Here is an 18,116-nt window from a genome sequence, read left to right as displayed (position 1 = left end):
GGCTTCAGCCTGTCCATGGTAAACTGCTCCCACCTGCCGCCAATGTCCAGCGTGAACTTGGAGATGGAATGCTGTACAACCCTGTATGGCCTCTCGTACGGTCGCTGCAGAGGTGCCGCGGTCGGGCCCTGCCTAACGAAAACGTACTCTGCGGAAAGCAGTTCACCGGGTGGGTGCCATGCTTGGGCAGCGGTGGGGGTTCGAACGAGTCGAAGCGTGCCCTGAGATGAGGAAGTAGTTCGTGCGGCGATCGCTGGGGATTGTGAGGTGTGTTGACAAACTCACCAGGTAGTGTCAGTAGCGCACTGTAAACCAGCTCAGCAGATGACGCCTGCAGATCTTCTTTGGGAGTGGAGCAGATGCCTAGGAGCACCTAAGGCAGTTCGTCCGCCCAGTTGGGACCAGTGAGGTTGGCCATGAGTGCCGACTTAAGGTGGCGGTGCAGACGTTTGATCAGTCCATTGGCCTGCAGGTGGTAGGCCATAGTGCAGTGTAGCTGGATCCCCAACCCTGTTGGTGAGCTGTGCCCAGAGAGTAGATGTGAATTGGGTGCCCCAATCGCTGGTGAGGTGACCTGGGACGCCGAACCGGGCGACCCAACCACGCAACAGTGCTTGGGAGCAGGAGTCGGTGGAGGTGTCTGGCATTGGGATCGCCTCAGGCCAGCAAGTGGTGCGGTCCACCATTGTAAACAGGTAATGGTTACCCCGGGAAACGGGTAAGGGTCCGATGATGTCCACGTGAATGTGGATGAACCTTTCCCGGACATACACAAACTCCTGTACAGATGCCCTGGTGTGCCTGTGCACCTTGGATGTCTGACAATGGGTGCATGTTCTGGCCCAGCTTGCGATCTGCTTCCGCAGCCCATGCCATATGATTCATTCTGCCACCATCTGGACTGTGGACCTGATGGATGGACGTGAAAGGTCGTGGATGTGACGGAAGACCTGCCTGCGCCACTGCTGAGGAACCACTGGTCGTGGAGTGCCCATGGAGATATGGTACCTTTGCCGCTTGGAGTCGGGAGGTCTCGGAACCGCAGGCTCATGATGGCAGTCTTGAAGGCCCTCGTCTCCTCATCAGACTTCTGGTCCCAGACGAGTTGGTCGAGGCCGGGTGTCAGCGTGCAGATGGCTGGTCGCGAGAGTGTATCAGCAACCGCATTGTCCTTCCCTGCCTTGTGCCGAATGTCGGTGGTAAACTCCAACACAAAGGAGAGGTGATGCTGCTGGTGGGCCGACCAGAGATCCTTTGCCAACACGAGCGCCGAGGTGAGGGGTTTGTGGTCAGTGAATGGTAAAAGTCCTCCCCTCCAAAAAAATAGCGGAAATGCCGCATCGCCAGGTACATGCCCAGTAACTCGCGGTCAAAGGCACTCTACTTGCGTTCTGGTGTGTGGAGCAGGCAGCCGAAGAATGCCAACGGCTTCCAACGTCCATTCACCTGCAGCTCCAGGGTGGCACCAATGGCTGTGGCAGAGGCATCGACAAAGAGTGCCATATGAAGGTCGGTGTGTGGGTGGCCTTCGCGAGGGCATCCTTGGTGGCCTCGAATGTATTGCAGGCTTCTGGGTTCCAAGCGAGTGTTTTGTGCTTGGCTGCGATGAGGGCTAATAGTGGCTGCATAATGCGCGCAGCTCCTGGGATGAAGCAGTTGTAAAATGGACCATACACGTGAACTCCTGCAGCCCCTTGATGCTGTCTGGGCATGGGAACTCCCTGATAGCGGCGACCTTCGCAGCGGTGGGTGTGGTCCTGGGTGGGGATGTGGTGAAATACCCCATGGTGCGGCAAGGCAGCGGAGAATTGTGGCTTGAGGAGTGTGGGGAACTCCAGAATTACAACCCCTTAAGACTGCTGCCGAGCACTGGCACCGTCCTCTTCAGCCCAGACCCTGTGATCACAGGCTCCTTTAACTGGCCATTCATAGCCTAAGCCATCAGTAGTAGGAATGGGCAGTAGAACTCGAGGTCTCCACTCCCCAGGTCTGCAGCAGTTACAGCAGTGCCGTATTTTTTTCTCTCTGGGAAAGAATTGCAAAGTCGTTCAAATCCTTTGCTCTTACCCAAAGACCTTTTCTCCTTCCAGAATTTATCCAATTCCCCTCTGTAGTGAATACTGAATATATTGTCCTTATCCAGTAAGTGTAACAATACACTGGCTTGGCCCTTTACTCAAGTAATGAAATATCCTTCCTATGCCGATCAATCTCCTGCTTTGGGAAGCAATTTCTCCCCATTTATTTAACATAACTTTATTTTTAAATACAAAATATTTCTTTAAACTTATCCAGTCAAGTGGGCAAACTCTATCAGCTTCTCAAGCCCCTTCAACTGATTGAAGATCTTTTTTTAATATAATTTTTTATTTTTTACACTATGGACCATATCAACCAAAATATGTACAAACATTGCTCATTAAATTTACACAGTGGTCTTTTTTCCCTTTTATTCTCCCTTTCCCTCCCTCCCCTCTACCCACCCCCCTCCAAAACCCATAAATATTCGACATATACAATAAAACCATAAAATATCTTCACACAAAGGAAAATAAACAAGAAAACAAGAAAATGTGTCATCTATTTATTACACACTGAATCTAGTTGTTTTGTCTTCTTATCATTTTCATTCTCATTTTAGGGCATGGAGGTCGTAGGCAAGCTCTCTCTGAGATGTTCCATCTATGGTTCCTAATTTTGTTCAAACATAGTGACTTTATTTTTTAAATTATATGTTATTTTTTCCAATGGAATACATTTATTCATTTCCATGTACCATTGCTGTATACTCAGGCTCTCTTCCATTTTCCAAGTTGACATTATACATTTTTTTGCTATCGCTAAGGCTATCATAATGAATTTTTTTTGCACTTTATCCAATTTGAGGCCTAATTCTTTACTTCTTATATTACTTAAAAATATCTCTGGTTTTTTGGTATGTTATTTTTTGTAATTTTATTTAGTATCTGATTTTGTTCTTCCCAAAACGTATTCACTTTTGTACGTGCCCAAGTTGCATGTACTGTCGTTCCTATTTCCTTCTTACAGTGAAAACATCTATCTGAAAATGTTGGATCCCTTTCTTTTAATTTTTGAGGAGTTTTGTACATCCTGTGTAACCAATTATACTGTATCACGCATAACCTTATGTTTATTGTATTCTTCATAGTTCCAGAACATAACTTTTCCCATACTTCATTTTTTATCTTTATGTTTAGATCCTTTTCCAACTTCTGCTTAGGTATATAGTTTATTTCATTTTCCTTATCTTGCAGCTTAATGTACATGTTGGCTATAAATCTTTTAATTATCATTGTGTCTGTAATCACATATTCAAAGTTGCTTCCTTCTGGTAATCTCAATCTGTTTCCCAATTTATCCTTTAAACAAGCTTTCAATTGATGATATCCAAACATTGTACCATGAGTTATTCCATATTTGTACTTCAACTGTTCAAATGTTAATAAATTATTTCCCAAAAAACAATTTTCTATTCTTTTGATTCCTTTTCTCTCCCATTCTCTAAAGGAAAGGTTGTCTATTGTAAAAGGGATTAGCGGATTTTGCGTTAATAATAATTTTGGTATTTGGTCATTCATTTTTTTCCTTTCTAAGTGGATCTTCTTCCATGTATTAAGTAAATGATACAGTACTGGTTAGTTTTTATATTGCACCAGCTTTTAATCCCACTTATAAAGTATATGTTCCGGGACCTTCTCCCCTATTTTATCTAGTTCTATCTTAGTTCAGTCTGATTTTTCCCTTGTCTGGTAAAAATCTGATAAATACCTTAATTGTACGGCTCTATAATAATTTCTAAAATTTGGTAACTGCAAACCACCTTGATTATACCTCTCTGCTAATTTATCTAACGCTACCCTTGGTTTCCTCCCTTTCCACAAGAATTTCCTTATTATTCTCTTTAGTTCATTAAAAAAAATTCTGTTAAAGGAATTGGTAACGTTTGAAATAAATATTGTATCCTTGGTAACACGTTCATTTTAATGCAGTTTACCCTCCTATCAACGTTAGCGGTAATTCTTTCCAATGTTCTGTTTGTACAAGTGGCTTAAATTATTATCTAACCTGACCCCTAGGTATCGGATTGCTTGTGCTTGCCATTTAAATGGTGATTCTTTTTTAAATTCTGTATAGTCTGCGTTACTCATTGGCATCACTTCACTTTTATTTGCATTGATCTTGTACCCCGATATTTCTCCATATTCCTTTAATTTCTTAGTAATTCTTTTACTGATACCTCTTGTTCTGTTAGGTATACTATGATGTCATCTGCAAATAAGCTGATTTTATACTCCTTCATTTTTATCCCTTTTATTTTATTTTCTATTCTTATCAGTTCTGCCAAAGGTTCTATTGCTAAGGCAAACAATGAGGGGGATAGTGGACATCCCTATCTACTTGACCAACTTAATTTAAAGTGACTCGATACATATCCTTTTACTGGTACCTTCACCAACAGTCCATTATACAATGCTTTAATCCAATTTATCGTTCTTTTTAGCTTGTTCTGTTTTAAGTTGCCAGGCTAATATTTTGTGTTTTTTCTCCCAGTTCGTAATACTTTTGCTTTGTTTTCATTATGTTCTTCTCCACCTCATAAGTTTGTAATGTTTCAAATTTAATTTTTTTGTCCACCAATTCTCTCCTTTTCGTTATATCATCCCTTTTTACTAATTCCTTTTCTGTACTTACTATCTCCCTTTCCAACTGCTCTATTTCCGGATTGTAGTCCTTTTTCATCTTCGTCACATAACATTATCTTCCCTCTAATGAAGGATTTCATTGCGTCCCATAATATAAATTTGTCTTTCACTGATCCTGTTTATTTCAAAATATGTTTTAATTTGGTGTTTTCCACCTCTTTGCCACCTCCATCCCCCTTTTTTCCCATTTTCATCTCTTAGTTTTCTCTTATTACACTTAATGTACGACAACACATTTAAGACAAAGTAACCCCACAGTTCCCACATCCACTAATACCTTAACCCCCAAAAGATCCCTCCCTCTCTGAGTTGCCCCATATCCTTTGCTGGGCAACCACAACTCCCCTTTTCATTTGGATTGCGATCTTATTCACAGCGTCAACTGATTTTGCAGTGATGGTTATTCCCCCTCTACCCAACCCTCTCCAGAAAACACTTTTTAAAAAAAAATAAACATATAACAAAGCTCTCTCTCTTCTTTTTTCCCCCCTTACTCCCTTCCTTCCCTTCTCTTTTCCCTCTTTATTTCTTTACATATACATTGTTTTTACATCTTTATATATATTTTTATCACCTTTTTATTCTTGTTACATCTCTTCTCCTGTCCTGCAAACGTTCTGCGTATTCTTGCGCTTTCTCTGGATCTGAGAACAGTCTATTTTCCTCCCTGGGTATAAATATTTTAAGCACGGCTGGGATGTCTTAATATGAATTTGTAACCTTTTTTTTTTCCATAAAATTGATTTTGCTGTATTAAATTCCTTCCTCCTCTTTAAGAGTTCAAAACTTATGTCTGGGTAAAAAAATATTTTTTGACCCTTGCATTCCAATGGTTTATTATCTTCTCTAACTTTATTCCTTGCTCACTCCAGTATATTTTCTCTTGTCGTATATCTCAAAAATTTTACTAAGATGGATCTTGGTTTTTGATGTGTCTGCGGTTTTGGAGCTAGTGTTCTGTGTGCCCTTTCTATTTCCATTCCTTCCTGCATTTCTGTCATTCCCAGGACTTTTGGGATCCATCCTTCTAGAAATTTCTTCATGTCTGTGCCTTCTTCACCCTCCTTCAGGGCCACTATCTTTATGTTGTTTTGCCTACTATAATTTTCCAACAACATTTTCTGAGATAACAACTTTTGTCTCTTTATTCTTTTTGTCACTTCCATTTCTACAGCCATTTCCCGCTCTTCCACATTCTCTACTCTTTTCCCTATTTCTGACATTACCAGTTCTAACCTTTGCATTTTATCTTCTGTTCTTTTCATTTTCCTTTTAATTGCATTAAATTCTCATGATAACCATTCTTTTAATGATCTCATTTGTTTTTCAAAAAAAAACTATATACTGTTCATCAGTTTTACCTTTTATTTCTCTTTGTCCATCAGTTTTATCTTATAATTCTCTGTGAAGATCTTGGTCTTCTTCCTCTTCTTCAGTACCTGTGTTTGTGTCTTCTTCTCTTCTTTGTGTCTGTCTCTTCTGTTTTTCCTGATGAGCTGGTTGTATCTCTTTGTCAGGCCTCTTGTTGCTGGGCTTCTTGTTGCTGGTCCTCCCCTCCTGGGCTGCTTGTCTGTTGTACTTGATCTTCTTGTCAGTCATCCCTCCATCTATCTCCCACATTTGTTTCATCGCTCCCTCTTCTGCTGCCTTCCTCATCCCTCAGCTGTTCGCGCTGTGGCAGCCTGCTCCTCTGCTGAGCCCCCCTCCCGCCGGTGTCCTCTTTCTCCTTTGATTGCGCACTGTGCACGCTCGACTCCTCGCACATGTGCAGTTGCGCACTTTTGTTTGGCTCCGAGAGCCATTTTTGCAGTCCACCGGCTGGTGAGTCGTGACTCCGCAGGGCAGGCATTGACCTCGAGGGTTGGGCACACCTTGCCACCACAGCGCCCTGTTTCTTCTTGCAGGTAACCCCACCTTCTTTCTTCTCTGGTGACTTCTCTACTTTTTTTTCCAGTTGTTTTTACTTTCTCCTTCTTGGAAGCCATCTTCTTTTTCTTCTCTGCAACTGTCTTCTATTTCTTATATTTTATTTTTGTTATGTTTTGCTTTTTCCTAACTTTTTTACTATTTTCCTGGAGAGGGCTGGTTTTCCCAACTGGCCACTACTCCATCACATGACTCCTCTCAACTGATTGAAGATCTTTACCTCAGACCCTATCCTAACAAAAGAAATGTCTTTACACACTTTCCAAATCATTAAACATCCAATCTAAAATGTACCAGCCAAAATTAGAGATAATACTTCAACTGAAACCTGACTCAGAGGATTAAGATTGCATGAATGCCATATTTTTGTACTGTGTATTAAACAATTTATCAATTTAATTGGTCACAGGGTTACTACATTCCTGCGGTTGCTTTAAATTATAACAGTTGTGAAACTCAACCAGCATCATCTTATTTACTGTATTGAGCTCACACCGCGCCTTCAAGTTGATTGCCTCCTGATGCCAGACTTACATTACCACTCATTTAAAAACAAAAAAAAATTTTTCCACATTGAATTATCCACAAGAATTTTTTTATCTCACCTATCTTGCTTTAGAATATGTCACTTTTAACATAAAACAGCTCCATAAAATAAACCAGTTTGATGTTGTCAGATGCATAACCTAATAGTTCCTGTGTCCCAACAAGAGGAATCCATGCATTCCAGCATTGGGGGTCTAAAATCTCTGAAGCATCAAACTTTCAGTTTAAAAATAGCTATTTGGCATAGATTGTGAAAACCATTGAATAATTTACTAATCAATAGTGGGTCACATCATTTATACATAACAATGAAAATGGCAGAGAGAACAAAAATACAAGTTAGATGGGGTCACACAAGAATCTATCGACTGGAGGATCAGTGGGAGAAAATTCATTGTCAATATTCTGGGCTGGAACCTTTCATTAAGGCAGAGTACAGATAGCGTCGAGGATTGGTCACGTAGCCCTGAACCTGCTCAACCATTCAACAAGCAGGCACTGTTACTGCGCCAGCGATGAGATTTGAATCCTGTGTTGTCAGGAGTTTGCACGTTCTCCCCGTGTCTATTTGGGTTGCCTCCTACCTGTTCAAAACGTACCGGGATTGTAGGTCAATTGGGTGTAATTTGGTTGCATGAACTCGTGGGCCAAAAGAGCCTGTTACTGTACTGAATGTCTAAATTTAATTTAATGGTCCCGGAGGATATCCTCTTAGCTCCAGGCTTACTTTCTTGCCTATTCTTTCTAATTTTTGATATCCTAGCAACAAAAAATCTATTCATCTAGGTTCTGAATCTCTTTCACTCTCTGGGGTCAAAACACAAAGATTCACAACCACTTATTTGAAGCTATGGTCACCAAGGAAAACATCTTCTCACCATTACACCGCATCCTACATATTTCAATAAAATCACCTCTAATTCTTCTAGATACCAATGATTATAGGCCCAACTGTTACTCACAGAGAACCCCTCTCCTCAAGAATCAACTTTGTGAATGTTTGAAAAAAAACCTGGCTCCAATGGAAGTATATACATTCTTAAATAAGGAGAAGAAAATACATTCAATATCCACTTGCAGTTTCATCATCAATTGCAACAAGATCTCCTGTGTATTCACAATCCACCCCTTTGAAATCAAGGTTAATTTTTCACTTAATTTCCTAGATTACATCTCAAACCTCTAGAGCAGTTACCCTCCAGACTAGTCTCACAGCACTTCCCAAACCTACGTCTACCACCAAGCAACAGGGGCAGCAGACACATAGGAGCACCACCATTCGCTGGCTGCTTTTCCAAGTCACATACCTTCCTGACTTGGCAATAAATTGCCAGTTCTTCATTGCAATCGGTTATAAAATTTGGAACTCCTATCACTAGCCCCTTTCACACTTGCACCCCAGTAAATCAGCCGTTCAGTGTCCCGGGATAGGAATGAGGGCTTGGCCTTTCACACTGGACCACTCCTAACCAAGACACTGAACGCTTTCACATGCAAGGGTCTATCCCTGACGATTGGTCTGTTCTACCTTTAATCGGAAGTGCCTGCAATGTTTTTTTTCACACTGTGGACCATATCAACCAAAATATATACACCAATGTTTCTCATTAAATATACACAGTGGGAAGTGTCTGCAACGTCGCTGCCTGTTTCACACTTGTCTGATCTCACCGCCGGTGTCTGCAGGGATTGGACCGGGAGGGTCAAGGCTGCCAATGGCTGGCGCGAGATGACGCCGGCGTTGAGTGGATTTTGGCTTCACACTTGCCACTTTAAAGGCAGATTGGCGTACAATTCCTGGGATCACTGGCAAATGTGAACTGAGGAGCACAGAAGGACTGCAGTGGTGCCAAGTGGCAATTAGGGATGGGACAAAACATATCAGTAATGCTCACATCCTGAAAATAAATCTTTTCCATCTCAACAGCAATCTGCTCTTCTCTTCTTCCAACCAAAAAAGAGAGCCTTGAACCACTCAGCCTCCAAGTTGCCCATCCAACTCCTGACTGAAAAGCTGCCACTCAAATCCCATTACAAGACCTGCTTTAAGCATTTCGTGCTGTTGTATTTCTCGACCACCACTGCATCAGGACAGACTTCGATGAAGGGCACAAGTTTGCTGCATAAAGGACAGTTTGACCATGTTTTGGGTTGGGACTTTAACCAGGGAATTTTGTGATTTACTGCTGCACCAAGACAAACTTCAATTCCAATTGATCTTTGGCTATCAATCCCCCCTCCCAAAAAGGTTCACCACCGTATCAACTCCCACTACTCCGTTGGAAGTGGGGCTGGGCTCACTCCAACAGCAGGAGGTTCACCTTCTTCAAGCAAGTGTTAGGAATTTCACCCTTAAAGCGATCTGAAGTCCCATGAATGCAATTCTTTGCCCCCCCCCCAACCCATAGTAAAACAAAGACATCTTGCCCTGGGCATTGCCCGGCACCGTTATTCGGAACGTCGATCTGCCAGGACTCGCCCGGGGCTCCAACAAGCTCACCTTGTGGATCCCCACCGTCCCAGAGCAGCCTCTCACCACGCTGCGGCTTCCTGGCCGGCGAACGGGGCGCTCTCAAGCCCCCCCGAGTTCCACGTCTCGAGGCTCTGCTGCACTTCACCCTGGCCCCCGCCGCCGGCCGTGGAGAGACCACCGAGACCCCTCGGGCACCGCGCAGCCAGCCTGGCGGAGAACCGGCTGGTCAGTTGCGCCAAGCCGCTCTCCTTGCCCTTCTCGAGGGCCTCCAGACTAGAGACCTCAATGTTGCCCGTGCACCAGGTGAGCCACCAGATAAGGCTGAGGAAGACGATGATGGCACCGCTGTAGATGAGACAGTCTCCAATCCCCTTGCCCATGACCTGCACGTTGGCAAAAATGCCAAGTAGCAGAAGGGCCAGCCCTGCCAGGTCTAAGCTAATCGCCACCCAGAACAAGCAGGAGCACCTGCCAACTCCCCTCAACATCTTCTCCCCTAACACCTCTGTCCCAAGAACAGTTGGGGGGGGGGGGGGGGCAAAAGGCAAACTTGCCCACCTCCGGGGGACTTCGGCTTCCCGTGTCGCACTGATGTGCAAAACTAATGAATCTCAACGCATCTGGTCTGATGGGGTTTAACTGCTTGAGGTCCTAATGAACGTGCGTTCCTCTCAGCTGCAAGCAATTATTTCTTTGCACAAGGTGATCTGTAACTTTATGCCATTTAGCCTTGTGTGTGTGTGAGATGGAGAATAATTAATGGGTGACCTCAGAGTCTGCAGGTCCAGGAGGGAAGTTAGATAAAGCCAGGAAAAGTTTTATGGAAGATTCAACATTCAGAATCATTTTAAACCCAAGGAAACATCACAATTCAACTTCTTTGTGTGTGTGTGGAGGTTGACACCAATGACTATAGGGTTGTGGATTGTGTTGGCAGCAAAAGGGATTATTGAATTCACATTTCAGTGGAGGACCTTGGGCCTCGCTGCACAGGTCAAAAATTAGCAGCAAATGCAGATTCAGGGTGGGGGCTTGTAAATGAGTGTGAAGCCACTGGAATAAGAAGACAGCGAATGGAACACAAAATGTCACCTGACTTCAAGAGTTAAAGGTTTTAATTATATAAGCATCTTTTGGATCTGGGCAGTCTATGGCAGGAGGAGTCTTTGACAATATCATTATGACTCAGCAGAACAGATGTCCTTATTCCATTTCAGGCTGTATTCGTATTCTCAGAGGATGATCAATTTTTCATGACCAACCTGCACTCATTTATTCTTAGGTCAAGCACAATAATCCGCCAGCCCATTTTATGGTCATTTAACTTGTATGGAAAGAAGTTGCTCCATGTTGTATTGTGCAAATTACAATTTAAAACATGTAGTAGTCAGGAGGAATGTTTTTAGCAGTTTACTGGCTAATCCTACATTCGTGAAACGTTTCACTTCTCGCTCTCATTTTTATGTTAACAAGCAGCTCGAATAAACCTCCCAGTAGCCAATCACTTCAGATAAGAGTCACACATGTCTATCCATGGCCTTATGTGCTATCCCTCCCTGGCCACCTGCAGATGGGAGGAACGACACCTTATATTCCGTCTGGGCACTCTCCAGCCAGACGGCCTTAACATCGAGTTCTCTGTGTTAACTTGCTCGCCTTTCCTTTCCCCTCCCCCTTTCCAGTTCTCTAACCCCCCCCACTTCCCGTCCATTCATCCAGCCATCTCTCCTCCCCCTGATCTCAGCTGTCCCTCCCTTCTCCACCTATCATCTCCTGCCTTTTCCCACCACACCCCCCTCCCCCACCCCCATCTTTTTGTTCGGACGCCTGTCGACATCCTTCCATACCTTGAAGGGCTCAAGCCTGAAACCTTGATTATGTATTTTGACTTTTGCGACATGAAGGATTCTGTTTGACCAGCCAAGTTTCTCCAGCATTTTGTGTTTTTAGCTAGAATAATTGAATCACTATATTATTTACTCAAAGAATGAAACTGATGTATCTCCTCTCCCTCTTTCTGTTGTCCCTGTTTTCCCCCAGTTCAGCATTCAGAGCCAACCCCCAGCAACCCCATCAATTCTCACCTTTCTTCTCTCCTCTCCTATCTTTCGCCAATGACCTCTTTTGGTCTGTGCACTCCTCCTCCCCCTCCCCCCCCTGCTTTCTTTTTCATCCTTTTAATTCAAATGCCTGCCTGCTTTTTACTATAGCTTGAAGAAGGGCTCAGGTCTGAAATGTCAGTTATAGATCTTTACCTCCTGAGGACACTTTGATACTGGCTGGGTTCCTCCAGCATTTACTGTGTTTTTACTGCAATAAACTTTGGTGTTTCACTCATTTTGTTCCTTGCTCAGATTTCTCCACCTTATACAGTAGGAAGGCTGGAGATCTCCTGGTAATGCTCAGTAATAGCACTAACGTGATGTAGACTCAATTGCTGTCTCTTTGGTGCTACACATGATATGAATTATTGACAACATCATTCACATAGGCATTCATTCAAAAACCAATCTCTTGACAGCACTCCATCACACATCTTTCATATCTCAATTAGATTATCAGTAGGTGATATGCATGAGAGCTATGGTATAACTTAATTTTGAGATATATGTTGGTTTGCAAGGGCTAAATTGCTGGCTCAAATTATTGAGATTAATATTTAATATCATCCTTAAAGCTCAGCTTCCAGTATTAAATATGCTGTCCGCCACAAAGTTCATAATTTTTCAACCAGCTGAGAAACCAACATTTACGTGCTTGTATCCTTAAAACCAAATATCCAGTTGAGTTCGGCTCAAACTGTTGATTCATAAGATGAGCTAACATTCGCATATCTATTCCTGGGAAACAAAACAAACTAAAATCTAACACATGGCACCAGAAGCCCTGGAAAACATCTACATATGTGTGTGGTTAAAAGTGTGCTATCCAGCTATGTCATGGACTGGTATGGAACACCAATACCTTTAGGTGTAAAGCCCTGAAAAAGTTAGAGGACACATCACAGGAAAAACCCTCCCCACCATCGAGAACATCTACAGGGAACGCTGCCATCAGAAAGCAGCAGCAATCATCAAGGATCCACACTACCTGGCACACGCTCTGCTGTCATTGCTACCACAAGACACGCACCACCAGGTTCAGGAACAGACTCCTCAACAATAAACTCATCAGGGACTAATTTAAGGACTCTGACTTGAGCACTTTATTGATTTTTAAAAATTCTCTCTGTACTGCAAAGGCAGTTTGTTTACATTTGTTATCTGTGTACAGTTCTTTATTTGTTTACAAGTATACGTTGTGTACATTTTTTTGCACTACCAATAAGTGATAATTCTGCTTCTCCCACAGAAAAAAAAATCTCATGGTTGTATTTGGTGTAATGTATGTACTCTGACAATAAATCTGTATTCAAAACAGACAATAACACTGGATAATGAAGATTCTGCTTCCTGAACATTTTTGGGTGTATTTTATGGATTTTGGACTGCTGATCATGAAAATCATCTTAAAATGTTCATATCTCATACAGCTTTTTAGATATAACCTATTTTTGTGATTTCCTGTTATATTTTATGTCGACTTCAAGCGTACAAAATCATGAAGTACATCATGTCAATGAAAATTCATTTTCTTCATTTGCACTTGGACGTCTTCCCCGCTGATCTTGGTGCAGCCAGTGACAAACATAGTGAAATGTTTCACCAGGACATTGTGACCGTGGGAAAGCAGAATCAGGGCAACTGGATCCATCAATGCTGGCTGACTATTGTTCGACACTGACCCAAGAGGCATCAGATGCTGAGTACAAACAAAAATCGGTGGCAAAATATTTTTAGGTCAGTTGAACTTATGCAATGTGAGTGGTAGAATCTCTAAGGCAATTGATGACTATAAGTGAAAAATAAAATGGGTGTTACACAGGGTTTTTTATGATTGGTGTGGACTTAGTGGACTGAAGGCCTGCTTTGATGCTGTATTTCAAATTCCAACTTCAAATGCCATCTACAAATTTGCTGATGAGACCAGCGTTGTCAGGATCATAGATGGCAGTGAGGAACTATACACAGGTGTCACAACAACAATCTTGCACTCTTTAACAAAAGAGCTGATTGGGGACTTCAGGAAGGGGAAACCAGGAGAAGACAAATCAGTCCTCATTGAGAATCCAGCATTGGAAAGGGTAAAGAACCAAATTCCTGAGTCAGCTTCTCTGAAGGTCTATCCTGGGACCATCATGTCGATGCAATCGTGAAGAATTCTCACCAGTGGCTATATGTCATTAGGAGTCTGAGGAGATTTGGCCTGTCACTAAAGTCTCTTGCAAGTTTCTGTATGTGTACCATAGAGAGCATTCTGACTAGTTGCATCACCCTCAGGACTGGAGGTGCCAATGCACAGGACAGGAAAAGATGACAGAGGGTTGCAAACTCAGCCAGTGTCATCAAGGGCATTATCCTTCATTCCATTAAGGACAGCTTTAAGAGGTGGTCTCTCAAGAAAGCAGCCTCTATCATCAAGGTCCCTCATCTCCCAGACCATATACTCTTCTCACTGCTATCATCAGGGAGGAGAAACAGCAGCCTGAAGATGAACACTCCACATTACAAAACCAGCTTCTTCCCCTCCGCCATCAGATTTCTGAATGGAAAATGAACCACAAACACGATTTCACATTTTTCTTGTCATTTGGACTAATTATTTATTTTTAAATACTGTATTTAAAATTTAATTTATAGCAATTTTTTTCACCTGTAATACACAATACTGTTGCTGCAAAACAACAAATTTTATTCATGACAAATAAACCTGATTCTGTGTTTCTCTCTGATAAGTGGGAATAGATTCTCCAATTTGAAACCCTGACGTTTATTTTAAACATACTGTTTTTCGGTAATTCTAGTATTCTTAAAACACTCCGACAAGTGAAACAATCTAAAGTAGTAAGCCAGTTTCATTATCAGGAATATAAATATTTTACAACACTAATAGAAATTGCAAACACGTATTCTTTGTGTCAAGTCAACATTGAAACAATCCTTTTTAAAATATGAACTTTGAAAAAAAAATTAGACATACAGCACCATAACAGGCCAATTCGGCCCTACGAGTCCGTGCCGCCCAATTCACACCCCATTAACCTACACCCCGGAACGTTTTTGAAGGGTTGGAGGAAACTGGAGCCCCAGAGAAAACCCACGCAGACATGGGGAGAACGTACAAACTCCTTACAGACAGCATGGGATTTGAACCCAGGTCTGGTCCTGATCGCTGGCGCTGTAAAGGCGTTGCATTAACTGTGCCTCCCTCAATTCATATATTATCCTATTTCAGTAACCAGCAAATTGGCCTGTTAGAGAACTGAGATGAGTTTTGCACATCCAGACAGCTGTGGATTTCAACAAATTTCCTTTGTCGCCAGGTAACAACTTCAGAAACAAAGGAATATTCTCAAATAGCAGCAGTATATTAGTTCACATTCAAGAATGAAATGTATTGTTGGGGAGGGAAAGCATTTTCCATTTCTTAATTTTTTTGTCACGAACATCAACGTTTCTTATCAAGCTCATAATTAGAATTTCCTTTCTGTGTTTTATGTTGTCATCTTGCTTGGTGCTTTCCTCCGATTATAGATCATAAATCTCGTAATTTTTCCAGAGGTCATATGCCTTTGGGAAAATAACAGAAATAGTGGGAGATTATCTGCCTTGTGAACCCACTCCACCATTTATTAAGAACATTACTTATCTTAGCAACATTTTCTCACAATTTCCCTTGATTCTCTAAATCAGTCTCTGGTTTGAATGAATACAATTGAGTGTTCAGAGCCTTCTGGATCAATATTTCCAAAAGTTCACTGCCCTCAGAGTGATGATATTTCTCATCTCAGACATACATGACCTACCCATTCTGAAACAGTGTCCCCAAGACCCCTCATCCAGGTAAAACATCAGTATCTGTTGCTGCCTGACTGAGTTCCTCCAGCAATGTTCTTTTGTCATAGGTTACAGATCTGCAGCCTTATGTGCCCAAATTCCTAATCCATATCAGTATATGATCCCATTTCAATGCATTAACCTCATGTTGGGTCTTTTTAATCCTTTGTTTTTTTCTTTTCAAGTGTACTGCTATTATATCCTAACTTATGACTTCAGGCAATTTTCCTACCACTATATAAATCTGACAGTTTAGTAATTTCCTGCTTGTGCCTTAAATAGTGGAATGATATTTGTTACCTCTAATATACAGAAATAATTCTTGAATCTGAAGAATTTAGGAAGATGATATCCAGAGCATCCATTCTCTCAAAAGCAAATTTTTCAAAACACTAACTCTCATCTTTCAAGCTTACCAACTTCAATGACCCTTTTTTTAACTGATACATAGTTCATTCTGGGTATAGCCTTGATTTTCTAGTATATCCAGTAGGTTTTTCGGATCTTCTGTAAAATACATTTGTTTAATTATACTGCCATTTCCTTATTCCTTGATGTGTATTCTCCTGTTTGCCAGATATGGGGGCACATTGTGCCCACTGGGTTTTTCCCTTTAACATTCCTATCTGACAGCCAACTTTTATTTTTTTTCCCCAGCGGGTTGGGGGGGGGGGGCAGGGGAGGTATCTATTATCTTGACCTTCTTTGTCAATTTCTTGGTCCTTTGTGGCTGAATTATAAAATACTTCCAGACTAATTATAATTTTTTAAAACTTTATAAATATCTTCCTTGAATTTTATACTGTCTTTCACTCTTCTTATTGGTCATGGATGAATTCATCACTGTTTGTCTTGTTTGAAGAAATGAAGAAATACATACTTTTTGTAACTTCTGCATTATTTCTTTCGATTTCTTTGAATGCTAACCATTGCATCTCAGGTCGAGATTATTTCTATTCCCTGCCCTGACCTCCTCCTTCATTAATAATGCTGAACTTTTCTCTTCATCTTTTTGCCTGTCCTTACTAAATATAGACTATCTGGGTATTTAGTTCCCACCTTTGGTCACCCTTCAGCCATCTTTCATATATTTTCTTCCTCTAGGTGCCTTGAATTCATGCACATTTCATTATGAATGCATGGCTAAAAAGTATAGTTTGAGAATCTATATTTTCCATCTCAATTGAGAACAGCTAAATCAGTCAACTGGTGCAAGGTAAGGTAGATGGCTAGCACTGAGTTGTCTCTCTTGAGACAGATTATGTTATATCTTATATTGTATATAGATATGTTTTAAAGGAGATAAATTGTTTTTTTCAAAGTTAGGTAACACACAGGTACAAACACTTCAAAACAGATCTCATTTAAAATGCCGGAGCTCTGCTCAAGCCAGACAGTCCAGGCTCCAAGGACCTTTGCAAAAACTTTGAAGAATACCTATAGAGACTTCACAAGTAGGTGTTAATTGGACGTGCTGTGGAGTAATGAATTATTGTTTTGGAAAGCAACAGATGCAGGAACTCGGAAGATTAGGTCTGAATGCAGTTTGCTGTTCTAAGAGGGTCATGTGATTTTCTCTGAGTGAGAAAGAGAGAATTCAGTTCTACAGTTCAGCAACAACAGCTGGGACTGGAACAGGACAAGCTTGTGGAAAAACCCTATTTGGAAGAAGGGTTGTGAGTTTTTAGTTCAGCCTGTTCAAAGCCCTTGTGGTCCATACAAAAGGAGATGGCTCGCTGTATAATGTTTCACCTGAGATAAGGGAAACAGAAAGGAACTCTGTGGTGACCTGAAATCATCTGGAAAACCCTGATGGGGCAAGTTTCTTCGGCAAGACACCTGAAGTGGCCGATTGGAAGGAATCAGTTTGTGAAAAACGAGCAACAAATTTCTCTCTGAAAACTGACAAGAACCTTCCTGAGTGGTAACCATTTACCTTTCAAGCACCAAAGCCTGGTGAAGATTCATATATGTTAAATTCTGTGCACAGTATAAGAATTGCCTGATACCAGTGAACTTGGAGGAGTGAGAAGTGAGATTGGACTGTGAATCAAAGAACTTTTCTGAACTTTCACATACATTACATACATGTGTGCTTAGAATTAGAAAGGGGTTAAGTTAATAGTAATAAGTTAGAGTTTGATCCTATTTTCATGTTTAACAATAATTATAAACAACTTTTGTTTAAGTAACCATTTGTCTTGGTGAATTTCTATTGCTGCTGGGTTTTGGGGTCCTCTGGGCCCATAACATTTGGGGGATTGTCTTTTCGGATTGAAAGTTGGAGGTTAGAGTTCTTAAACTTTTGGATTTTTTGTGATTTATTAGTTAATTGGTTTTTCCAAGCTAATTTAAAGCTTGTGTGTGTGGAAAATAGCTGGAATGGATGTTAGTACATTTTTATCACAACCATCATCTGTGGAGGTGCAGAGCAAAAGAAAAGAGGAACTGATGGACATTGCAAAGGCACTCGGAGCCTGGACTGTCTGGCTTGAGCAGAGCACCGGAATT

General features: G+C 41.6%; 1 protein-coding gene across 1 annotated transcript in view; it reads right to left on the bottom strand.

The window, feature by feature from the left end:
• The window catches only part of LOC138759313 (phosphoinositide-interacting protein-like), a 62,373-nt gene that overhangs the window by 22,310 nt on the left and 21,947 nt on the right, over nucleotides 1-18,116 (bottom strand). The gene's annotated exons all lie outside the window — the stretch shown is intronic.

This window comes from Narcine bancroftii, chromosome 3 (genome assembly GCF_036971445.1).
Source record: "Narcine bancroftii isolate sNarBan1 chromosome 3, sNarBan1.hap1, whole genome shotgun sequence".
In the NCBI taxonomy this organism is placed as follows: Eukaryota; Metazoa; Chordata; class Chondrichthyes; order Torpediniformes; family Narcinidae; genus Narcine; species Narcine bancroftii.
The sequence above is the reverse complement of the archived record's forward strand: the minus strand, read 5'-3'. Positions and strand labels throughout refer to the sequence as shown.